Source organism: Cetorhinus maximus, chromosome 1 (assembly GCF_964194155.1).
Source record: "Cetorhinus maximus chromosome 1, sCetMax3.hap1.1, whole genome shotgun sequence".
In the NCBI taxonomy this organism is placed as follows: domain Eukaryota; kingdom Metazoa; phylum Chordata; class Chondrichthyes; order Lamniformes; family Cetorhinidae; genus Cetorhinus; species Cetorhinus maximus.
Window position 1 is genome coordinate 229,996,189 of NC_135879.1, and position 12,049 is coordinate 230,008,237.

Sequence of the window (12,049 nt, forward strand, 5' to 3'; positions counted from 1 at the left end):
TACATGACCTCATCCTCACCAACCTGCCTGCCACAGATGCATTTGTCCATGACAGTATCGGTAGGAGTGACCAACGCACAGTTGTTGTGGAGACGAAGTCCCATATTCACATTGAAGATACCCTCCATCGTGTTTTGTGGCACTACCACCGTGCAAAATGGGATAGATTTCGGACAGATCTAGCAACTCAAGACTGGGCATCCATGAGGCGCTGTAGACCATCAGCAGCAGCAGAATTGTACTTGAACACAATCTATAACCTCATGGCCTGACATATCCCCCATTCTACCATTATTATATACATTATATATATAATATTATATATTATCAAGCCAGGGGTTCAACCCTGGTTCAGTGAAGAGTGCAGGAGGGCATGCCAAGAGCAACACCAGGCATACCTAAAAATGAGGTGTCAATCTGGTGAAGCTACAACACAGCACTACTTGTGTGCCAAACAGCATAAGCAGCAAGCAATCCAACAACCATTGGATTGGATCTAAGCTCTGTAGTCCTGCCACATCCAGTCGTGAATGGTGGTCGACAATTAAACAACTCACTGGAGGAGGAGGCTCCACAAATATTCCAATCTTCAATGATGGAGGAGCCCAGCACATCAGTGCAAAAGATAAGACTGAAGCATTCGCAACAATCTTCAGCCAGAAGTACAAAGTGGATGATCCATCTCGGCCACCATCGGAGGTCCTCAGTATCATGGGTGCTAGTCTTCAGCCAATTTGGCCCAGCCAGCGAAGTCCACGTCCTGTGAATTAATAAAAGATAAAAAATACTGTCATCCCAGGAATCAGTCTGGTGAACCTTTGCTGCAGTCCCTCGATGGCAAGTATATCCTTTCTTAGGTAAGGAGACCAAAACTGCACACAATACTCCAGGTGTGGTCTCACCAAAGGCCCTGTACAGCTGCAGGAACACATCCTTGTTCCTGTGCTCAAGCCCCTTCACAGTGAAAGCCAATATATCATTTGCCTTCTTAACTGCTTGCTGCACCTGCATGCTTGCTTTCAGTGATTTGTGTACAAGGACACCCAGGTCCCTTTGTACATTTGAGTTCATCCATGTTGAGTGGAATGCCTGAGGTGGTGGCCTGCGGTGAAGGGCGGTGCGAGCCGCAAGGCATTGAAGCAGTCGCTGACTAAAGTCACCAAGAAGCTGCCCAAGAAGTGGAGGAAATCTCGCAAGCTGAGCCATTCCACTTATGTGTGCAGGGTGCTGACCCAGGTCCACACTTCCACCAGGATCTCGTCCCAGGCCATGAATTCTTTCACTGTCGACATTTTTGAGCGTATTGCCTCTGAGGCCTCGCACTTCATTCACTACAACAAGCGCCACACCATCTCAGCGAGGAAGATCCAGAGGGCTGTCCGCCTCATGCTGCCAGGGGATCTGGCCAAACACACCGTCTCCAAAGGCACAAAAACGCTCCCCAGCTACACCAATTCCATTTAGCTCGACCATTCTAAAGATTATTATTTTTTTAAACTGCCAATTTATCACCATTTAAATAATACTCTGCCATTCTGTTTATCCTACTGAAGTGGATAAGTTGACACTTATCCACATTATACTGCAACTGCCTTGTGTTTGTCCACTCACTCAACCTGTCTAAATCACCCTGAAGCCTCTTAACATCCTCCTCACCACTCACATTTGCACCAAGCTTCGTGTCATCAGCAAACTTGGAAATTTTACATTTAGTTCCCTCATCCAAATAATATGTTTCTCATGGGATACTGGAAGGTTGTTCGTATCGCTCGAAGGTACAACTTGTGCATGGTCTGTTTGGATCAGTGCATCATGGCTCTTTGTAGCCTCATCAGCCTCTGCTCTAGTACACTGCTGCTAGCAATGGCATGTTTTGCCGCATGCCTCGAAGGACTGATGAAATATTGGGTATTTCCGTGGTGCATGCAGAAGTCCTTACCTGCCATATGTGTTGTCAAGTTTGCGTGTTCTGGTAAGTGTGTCAGCAATTGAGGTTGTACATAGGATTTGTAAGCTGGTGGTGGTGGAAGCAGAGTCTTTGAATATTTTTAAGGCACAGGTGGATAGATTCTTGGTAAGCAAGGGGGTGCTAGGTTATTGGCGGTAGGCGGGATGCACGTTTTCAGCTTACCATCAGATCAGCCACGATCTTATTAAATGGCGGAGCAGGCTCGAGGGGCTGAATGGCCGACTTCTGCTCCTTCTTCGTATGGTCGACCTGTGACGATTACTTACACCCATCCTTGAGTAGCTTTTCGGTGCTATATGTTTCGGGCTTGTCTCGCAGATCTGCCTGGAAAGCTTCCATGGGAGTGGATGTGATCAACAATTCAGCAATTCTGTCTGCTAACTCTGCATTTGAAAAATTACAATAAGTAGCCTTTTGTCTGCATCTGCTGACAAGGTAGTCTGTGGATTCTGTAGGCTGTTGCCGAAGTGACATGAACTCTAGTCGAATGCGGAAGTTTAACCTGATTCTAGTCTTCCAATGTGGTCCATATCTTTCGGGGATCCTTTAGCTCTTCTTCTGTTAATCCAGTTGTGTTTAGTATGCGTAGACCTCCAATCCCTGTTGCTAGACAAATCTTTATACTTGCTTGTCTGGATCAGACATACCTGAATCAAAAAGACACCGCTCTGTTGCTGTTTAAACATTTTGATTTCGGTGAGTCGGTCAGCTGCATTCCCCCGGTTCAAACTGGAGAATTTGGTGGACATTCTGACAATATCCGTTTGACTTTCCTTCTGCTGCAGATCAGCGTTCTGTAGCTGCTTGTTAAAATGATAACCTTCTCTGCCTCGATTTCCATGATTATTTTTTTTGACTGTCTCTTGCTCACTATCGATCCAGCCCACACCCTGGTCACTCGGCTTTTCCCCGACTGAGCTAACCCATTGCTGGTCCTCCCGGTGCACTGTCTCACTCACGGAGCTAACAGGGTATGTGCTGCAAATCTCACAACAAGGGATCCGTCTGCTTATCAGCTTTCTATCCAAGCATTTGCTCAGTGCTGTGTCTCCACAGCTCTCCTTTGCAGTCACCATGCTGTGTTTTCAATGTTCTCCCATGGTGCAACTTCATTGCAGCCTTACCAGGAGGCCGAGGGTTTTTTCATGCCGTGTAGCACGAACTATTGCACTTCATTAGGCTGTACCTGCACTTAGGCTTTTTCTATCCTTGCCGTTATGTCGTGGATTTTAGTTAAAGATGTCTATTAGCTGCCAGAATTGTGATTTAGAAGGAACCACTGCTGCACACCGTGTTGTGCTCTTATAATGATATAAATCCTTGAGCTTATTTGCTGTATAAGACAGAAGGTACCTATCACTCATAAGGGATTGGGTAAACACATTGTGGGTTCATTTATTAAAACTCAGGCACATGAGAACAGTCTTACATTGCTGTATAGCTTGGAGACATTAGGAACTGCTGTTTGCTCTGCAGCTTAAAGTAAAAGTGAAACTAAAACCAGAACACACAATACAAGCATAATTTCTCTTCTAGTCATGTATATAGACGCATGCTCATCTTCTTAAAGGCACACTACAACGCTCAACTCTCATTCCTCGCACCCATTCGCATGCCACCACCATATACTCCATGCCCACTCCATCTCAATTCATGCCCCTTTCCATCCCCATGCCCCCTCATACCTCATTCCCCCCTCTATGCCACCTCCATGTCACCTCAAAAGTCCATTTCACCTCCATGACCTCCATTTTATGCCACTTCATTCCCCCATGCACCTCCATAGCTACTCACCCAGTAGCCACTATTGGTAGACCTCAGGAGCCATGTGGAGATGAAAAAACATCTAACAATTTAATACAGCTCTCATTCACAAACACTTGATACAGAAAAATAATTCTCAATCATGAAACCCAAGTAAAGGTTTTAAATGAATGCATGTGTTCAATCTAATATAAAAACAATCTTCTATTCAGTAGCTACATCTAAGACAGCAATGCTTTAAAAGCCTCTTTAAACTCTGAATCAAAATGGAAACTCAGCATGCCTCCCTGTTGAGATAAGTGCATCTACAACTTTTGAAACTCAACCAAATATTCATAATGACCTCAGCTGTAATAACAGCCCTTGGGAAATGTCAACAATAAACTTTGCTGAAGCTGTGGAACAGGGGGGTCATGGTTATGTTTCTAACCTAAACCAGATGGCCTGTCAATTAAAGCAGTGCAGCAGATAGTGTTATTTTAACTCTGACAGCTTCAGCTTGTTTTTTTTTTTCTTTTTTAAAGGCTTGGGGATTTAAACAACTTCAGATCATGACAATAAAACAGACCCCATCTGCCCTTCAAGAGCATTTATGTCTCCTCCATAAATTTGTGACTCACACACTGTTAATTAAGGCCCCTAGAACAGCAAAAATGTGGTCTGTTTGAACTCAGCACTAATTTCAAATGGTCCAGCTGAATTTGGGTTTCCCTCCTGTATGATTCACATGCTGCCCCCTTCGCCCTGCAACAAAAATGGAATCTCTTGTAAATGGGGGCGGGACTTCTGCACCATTTTAAAGCTCTCCTGAGCTGGACCAACCCCACAGAAATCTGGCCCTATGAGTCCAATGCACTAACACATTCAACAAAGAACATAGGGTGTTGAAAGCTGTTGCATTTATGTGGTGATTTTTCCATCAGCCCAGGATATCCCAATGCACTATACAGCCAATGAAGCGCTTTTGAAATGTAAGTCGCCATTGTAATATAGAAAAAATGGCAACTAATTTTGTACAGCAATCTCCCACAAATAGAAATGCAATAAGGACCACATGATCTGTTTTTGTGATGTTGATTTCAGAGACAAATATTGGTCTGGACATCAGGGATAACTGTCCCACTCTTCTTCAAAATAGTGCCATTTTACGTCGACATGAAAGGGCAGACAGCATCTCAGTTTAACTTATAATCTGATAGACAACACCTGCAACAGTGCATCAGTCCTTCAGTACTTTACTAGAGTATTAGCCTTGAGTTTTGTGCTCAGGCCCTGGGGTGGGACTGGACCTCACAACCTTACAACTCAGAGGCAAGAATGCGACCAACTGGCCTGACACTTCATGGATTGTTATGATCTCCATAGAGACTGACAACGTTTGGTGAGATCACACCTGGAGTGCTGTGTACAGTTTTGGTCTCCTTTCCTAAGGAAGGATATGCTTAGGTCAGAGGGTTGTTGGGGGCAACAAAAGTTCACCACACTGGTTCTTGGGATGAGAGGGATGTCCTGTGAGGAGAGATTGAGTAGAATAGGCCTGTATTCTCTGAAACAAAAAGAGAAATACCTGGAAAAACTCAGCAGGTCTGGCAGCATCGGTGGAGAAGAGCAAAGTTGACGTTTCGAGTCCTCATGACCCTTCTGTTTTTGTTTTGGATTTCCAGCATCCACAGTTTTTTTGTTTTTATCTCTGTATTCTCTGGAGACTGGCAGAATTAGAGATGATCTCGTTGAAATGTATAAAACATTTAGAGGGCTTCAGGAGTAATTGCTCAGAAGCTGTTTCACCTGGCTGGAGAGTGCAGTATTAGGAGCCCTAGGCCCAGAATAAGGGGTCAACTATTTAGGAATGAAATGAGGAAAAATATCTTCACTCAGAGGGTTGCAAATCTTTACAATTCTCTACCCTAGATGGTTGTAGATGTTCAGTCATTTTGTAGTGTCAAGGCTGAGATTGATAGATTTTTAGGCACTAAGGGGCATTGGGATAGAGCAGGAAAATGATGTAAAAGTTCACCCATGATCCCATTGAATGGTGGAGCAGGCTTTAAGGGCTGTATGGCTGCCCCTGGTCCTATTTCTTAGGTCCTAGAAAGGACCTAAAAAATGATTCTTAGTCTCACAGATTTGAGTGTGAAGGAAATACTGCAGGAACTTTGACCTCTAGCCTTGACAGGAGAGGTGTGATGGGTGATTTTATAAAGATATAAATTACATGGAAAAGATAAATCCAGAACATCACTTTAAATTACATTTCATAAGAACAACAATGGCTTTAAACTTATAAATGGCCAATTTACAACAACCAGAACTTATACTTCATGTAGAAAAATGTTCTGAGGTGTCAAAAAAAAATGGATGAAAACGCAAGAGGGAGAGATTAGTAGGTCAAAGTTTGGTCAAAGATATAAACTTTCAGGAGATCTGAAATAATGAGGGAGGTGCAGAGGTGAAGTGGTTCAGGAATGGAATTCCAAAGAGTGGGACCCATGTGTTTCAAAATATGGCTTTCAGTGATGCGACAAGGAAGGAGGTGATGAGCGACTAATATCAGGGTGACAGAGGAAAGACAGTGCAGGATGACTTTTTTTATACATGCGATAGACTCCTGAACAGAGTGATGAAGTTGGACACCCTGGAATCATTGAAGGACACCAGTGGCGCAGGGGAGAGGGAGTTTTTATGATCATTCTAGCTGGTGGATCTAAGCTGGGCCGAATCACTTCCCTCATCCATAATTATCTTGTGCCCTTGTAAACTCCACAGTTCTAACAGGTGCACGTTAAACCCTTGCCACTGCCCCTGTGTTGCTTCTGTCAGATGTTACTTTCTCAATCTGTTCTCTCATCTCAAAGAGATCTATATAAAAAGAAACTAACACAAATCTTTGCAACATCTAACATTTGCACGTAAAGAGTGTGTGTAGAGAATTTTTGCAGCACAAGTGTTAGTGGAATTGCACACTGATACAAGAAGGGACCATCTCTTTTATTGAATTCTTTTGTGTGCCGTGGTTGTCACTGGCATTTATTGTCCATCCCTAAATGTCCTTGGGAAGGTAACAGTGAGCCACCTTAACCTCTATCAAATCTGGACGTTTCCATCTGAATGCTAAACCTTGTTTGGTGCAGTCGCCCTGAGAATGATGGCAATGCTGGAACAGTTGCACAATTGTATCAGTTTGACATTTACATTTCCCTCTTCAGGAATAGATTGTTGAAAGTGAAATATGAGGCAGTTTAGTATTGTGGATCCATGTTCATTATGAACTGCATTAAATTTAATTAGGACCTTTAATATTAGTTATGTCACTGGCTGGATTTAACGCAAGGTTGTAGGATTTTAAAAAATGTATCTATATTTATTTCATTAAATTATCTACCTTGTGAAAAGAAGCATTGGAGCTTTGAAACAATGTTTATAAATTGGACAAAATGGAAAAAAAAACTACGGATATCAGATGTCTGAAACAAAAATGGAAAATGCTGGAGACATTCAGCAGATTGGAGAAAAAATAGCAAGTTAACATTTTTGGCTCCACGTCCCTAATACTAACTAATATAAAAGCAAAGAACTGTGGATGCTGGAAATCCAAAACAAAAACAAAAACAGAAATACCTGGAAAAACTCAGCAGGTCTGGCAGCATCGGTGGAGAAGAGCACAGTTGACGTTTCGAGTCCTCATGACCCTTCAGCAGAACAATACTAATACTAATACTAACTTAATACTAACTTGTCTGTTCTCTTTACAAACCCTATGTAATATGCTGAGAGTCTTCAATATGTTCTGCTTTTGTTTCAGATGTTTCCTGTCCTGCCGAGTGTTTTCCACATTAATTGGCAATGCTCACATAGCTTAGAGTGCAAACTAGTGAATTGGGGGATCTTTCAGATGAATCATTAAACTTTCAGATGAGGCCCTGTCTGCTCTCACAGGTGGGCAGAAAATAAATTATTATGAAGAAGAGTAGGGAAGTTATTCCGCGTGTCCTGGCCAATGTTTATACCTTAGCCAACACCAGAAAAATGCAGCAGCTGGTCATATCACATTACTATTTGTGGGAATTTATTGAGCATAAATTGACTGCACGACAACGATGGCTATGCTTCATAAATGTTTGCTGAAAAAAGTGACTTGCTTTCAAAGGTTTTCGTTTTGCATTCATCAGGACAGCTGAAAATAAATTACCAACACTGAAGGGGAGCAACAATTTATACTGCATGAGAAGAGAGTGCTGATTGGTTGGCAAGTAGACTCTGATTGGTGGAGAAGTTGGCATGGAGAATGCAGCATGGAACAGGTAACTGCCGAGCTTTGTTCAAATTCAAACCAGGCAGGTTATCTCTGATTGGTCAAGACATTGACCTGGGGAATGAACCAGGAAATGACTGTTCCTCAATGTTTTGTTTAGGTCAAAAAGGTACAACGTGTGGACATGTTCTTTCTGTCTGCAAAGCTCAGAGCCCTGTGTGTGTGAATACATGTAGCGCTTAACATGTGTAAGTGAGCCGGGCTCCACGCTGTGAGCCTATCTGACTCCATAAGCTGTACAAAGTGCTTTGGGACAACCTGGAGTTATAGAAATTGCTGTATAAATGCAACCTTAGAACATAGGGATCCTGGACAAAAAAATACTAAGGTCTATCTGATTCACATTCCTTATTCTACCATCCTGATAGTTGCACAATAATAATGGAGTTGTGGACTCATCACAGCTATCTATCTCAATCTCAATCAGTCAACAACAGAACCAGATATGACCTAGGGAAAATCTCCAGTGATAGAGAGTGTTACAAATATGAGGTTTATATGATTGTTATGTTTTGGGACCGTGGGCTGGATTTTCACCGAATCTGGATGATTCAGGAGCCCCTTAAAAATGGCAGGCAAGTCCCAATTCCTGCATTGCAGGAACTCACCGAGCCTCCTTAGGCTGCACCTTCCAAGCCCATGACCATTACCACCTAGGAGGGTAAGGGCAGCAGATGCATGGGAACATATCACTTGGTAGTTCCCCTCCAATCCACTCACCATCCTGACTTGGAAATATACCACTGTTCCTTCACTGTTGCTGGGTCAAAATACTGGAACTCCCTCCCTAACAGCACTGTGGGTGTACCTACACCACAGGACTGCAGCGGCTCAAGAAGGCAGCTAACCATCACCTTTTCAAGGGCAATTAGGGATGGCCAATAAATGCTGGCCTAATTCCTGGGCTGTCTGAATTTTAGGGGTGCCTTTAAAGCATGCAGCCTGGTTCCTGTCAAAAGCCTGCATCCGGCACTCCCAACCTGGCCAGTTCCATTGTGGAGATAGGCACGTCCTACGCCTCTGAAATTTTCATGAAGTCGGGCCAGATTTTTAAGGAGCCTTGGTTCACGGCCCCTCAGGGGATTTGTGAACCCTAGCCTGCATGAGGGGACCTTATAAAAGGTAAGCTCAAAAGTTTCTCCTCATGCCCCCATGCCGAACTATGTCTGTCCACACACCCCTTATGGCTACTCGTCCTACCTATGCCATGCTATGGCCCATCCATTCCCAATGACGCACCAAACACTGTACAGAACCAATGAATTTTATAGTGACAGTAGGATGCATAAATAAAAGCTTTAAGGAATAAAATTCAGTCATAGCTGCCTGCTGTGATATAAAAGTAATTCCACTGCAAGCCAATAAATGTGCCAATCATCCAGATCCTTTAAAGTATCAATAACAAAAACCACAAGCCCTTGAAACCATTTCACCTTGTGTAAGTAAACATTGTGAAGTTGATGCAAAGACCTAAGAGTCCAGACAACCCTTACTCTTATTAAAACACCTGAACCCCAGAGAAACATTGCTTGATTGACAGCTTGGGCTCTCTGATCTCTGTGATCAATTTCACAATGTTTATTTACACAAGGTTAAGTGGTTTCAAGGGCTCTCATTTTTGTATTGATTACTTTTTAAATCTTTTTTTTATCCAACTGTCAATATAGTGTTCAACATAGGAACATCAGAATATAGGAGCAGGAGTAGGCCATTCAGCCCCTCGAGCCTGCTCTGCTGTTCAACTAGATTATAGTTTATCATCTACCTCAATGCTACTGTCCTGTGCTATCCCAGATCCCTTGATGTAATCCATTGCTTCCATACAGGTCCGTTGCTTCTACACAGTGTTTGGTGGGTCAATGGTAATGGAAGAGCTATAGTCTTGCATAGGTGGCATGAGAGGCCATAGGGCATGGATGGGGCATGGGGAATGTGTGTGGGGGTTAAGGGGGTATGAGGGGTGAAGGCTGAAGGGCCTTTGTGTTTTTATTTTAACCGGGACTATGTTCTACAGCACTGCAGTGGGCCTTTTAAACAGCCCACCTCTGCTCCCAGCAGCCCCTGTGGCTTCCTCCAAACTTTCCCCTGGGTCAGCTGGCCCGACTCCAGCCCACACCTGCCCCCGGCAATGAAGACCCCAAAGCGGGTGGACTGAGCTAGGAGTTATCTCAATTCCAACTACCCACCTTGAGGATGAACAATTAGGCCACATGTCTTTAATTTAGGATAAAATGAAGGGGGTCATGTGACCTGTTCTGAAATCCACCTGACCACCAGCCAGGGTGATGTGACTGTTAAAGATTAAAAGGAGGCCCCGGTTGTTTTCTGGAAAAATGGTGCAAGGTGTTCACATTTGGAGACAATGGCAGCCATATCTATGTTTACAGTGGTTAGATTGTTGTCTGCAAACTCCGAGGAAGGTGTTGAGAATGCCAGGTTGTAAACAGTTATTCATTAAATGTCCATTTACTTTCAAGATACAGGAGAGTTGGGGTCTCAAGCTTAGCTAATCAGCATTTTTACCTGGATATGAGGACCATGTGATTCATGCTACCATGGAGAGAGACATTGTGAGGTGTAGGGTTTCTAAGATAACCCTGAAACTCATAGATACAGGCAGTCTGCTAGGATCTGGAAGAGAGAGAGCATCTAGAGCTCGAAAGTTTCTATGATTCACCATTCAGGAATGCAGGTGGGAAATCGTGCTCAGCTTGAAAATATGAAATTCATAAGGATTTAAAACAAGGCTGGAAATTTGCATAGCTTGTACTAGAGGGATAATCACCAGGAAAAACTCACCACGAAAAACAGTTCTGGGGTTAAAAGCTACCAGAATTGGAGAGGAAAATAATGGAAGTGAACCCTCTGGAGCTAAGAATCACTTTGGTCCGGGTCCAGGAAAATTGAATAACCACTTAAGGGACAGTATAAAGTATACCTGTGAAGTAGGTTTTTCAGTTGTGTTTAAAGTAAAAGGGGAAAGTTTTGCCCTGTGGTTTAATGTATAAGTTGCCTCGAAAAATAGTGTTTAGTAAATAGTGCTTTTAGCACATTTGTTACAGTAAAAGTCTTATAATGTGAAATCTTGCCGTGTCATCCTTAAGCTATCAGCTGGAACTTTGAATGTCTTTTTAGAAGTTCACGGCCTCTCTGGAGATTGTAACAAGAGCTGTGGGAACCATAGGTTTGAAATCTCCTTTTTTCCTGACAGAAGGTGGGAAGTTCAATACTCGGGTCACTGTTATTTACCATTTACAGATGTCATTTGGACTTGGAAATGGGAAAAGTACAATTTCAAAATTTATGGATGACACTAGACTTGGGAGGATGGTATAGTTAATACAGAGAAAGGCTGTGACAAAATACAAGAAAATATAAATAAACTAGCAAAATGGGTGAGTTATTTGCAAACAAATTTCAGTATAAGAAAGTGTGAGGTGCTGTATTTGGTGTATTTGGGAGGAAGAATAAGGAGGCTCCATACTCGTTGGAAAATAAGAGTCTAAATGGTGCAGAGGAGCAAAGGGCTAGATGGATACAGGTCTACAAATCATTAAAAGCAGATTAACGAGGTCATAAAAAATCTAACTAAGCACTAAGATTCATTCCTAGTGAATTGGAATTGAAAAGGAGCAAAGTTATGTTGACCTTATGTAAAATCCTGCTTGGATCATGCTTAGAATACAGTGCCCTGTTCCAGATTTCCAGTCTCCATGTATTGGATATTACTGGATGGTCCTTCTGTTGGTGGGTTAGGAGGCTGAGGTGGGGGTATCTTAAAACGCCATGGCCACCCTGCTCCATCTCCACACAATTTTACCAGTGGTGGGGGAAACACCAGGATGCCTGCGTACCCATGGGTCAATTGAGGCTCTTAAATAACCAATTCATGGCCACTTAATGGCTTCATCCTGCCACTGCTGGGATTTAACCAGTGGCGGGAGAGCCTCACATCAAACAACGAGCCCAGCAGCTTTCACTGCTCTGGCTAGTGATGGGCAAGG

At 43.1% G+C, this 12,049-nt stretch overlaps 1 long non-coding RNA gene across 3 annotated transcripts in view; it reads left to right on the top strand.

Moving 5' to 3' along the window:
- LOC144687849 (uncharacterized) overlaps positions 1–12,049 on the top strand; it is a 123,080-nt gene that overhangs the window by 43,308 nt on the left and 67,723 nt on the right. Inside the window, exon 1 of one of the 3 annotated variants that reach the window (XR_013578231.1) lies at positions 7,556–7,669. The exons of the other annotated variants lie outside the window; for them this stretch is intronic. This is a non-coding gene — a long non-coding RNA (uncharacterized LOC144687849). Of the gene's footprint in view, positions 1–7,555; positions 7,670–12,049 lie in introns of those variants that run through there. 3 annotated transcript variants of the gene reach the window in all.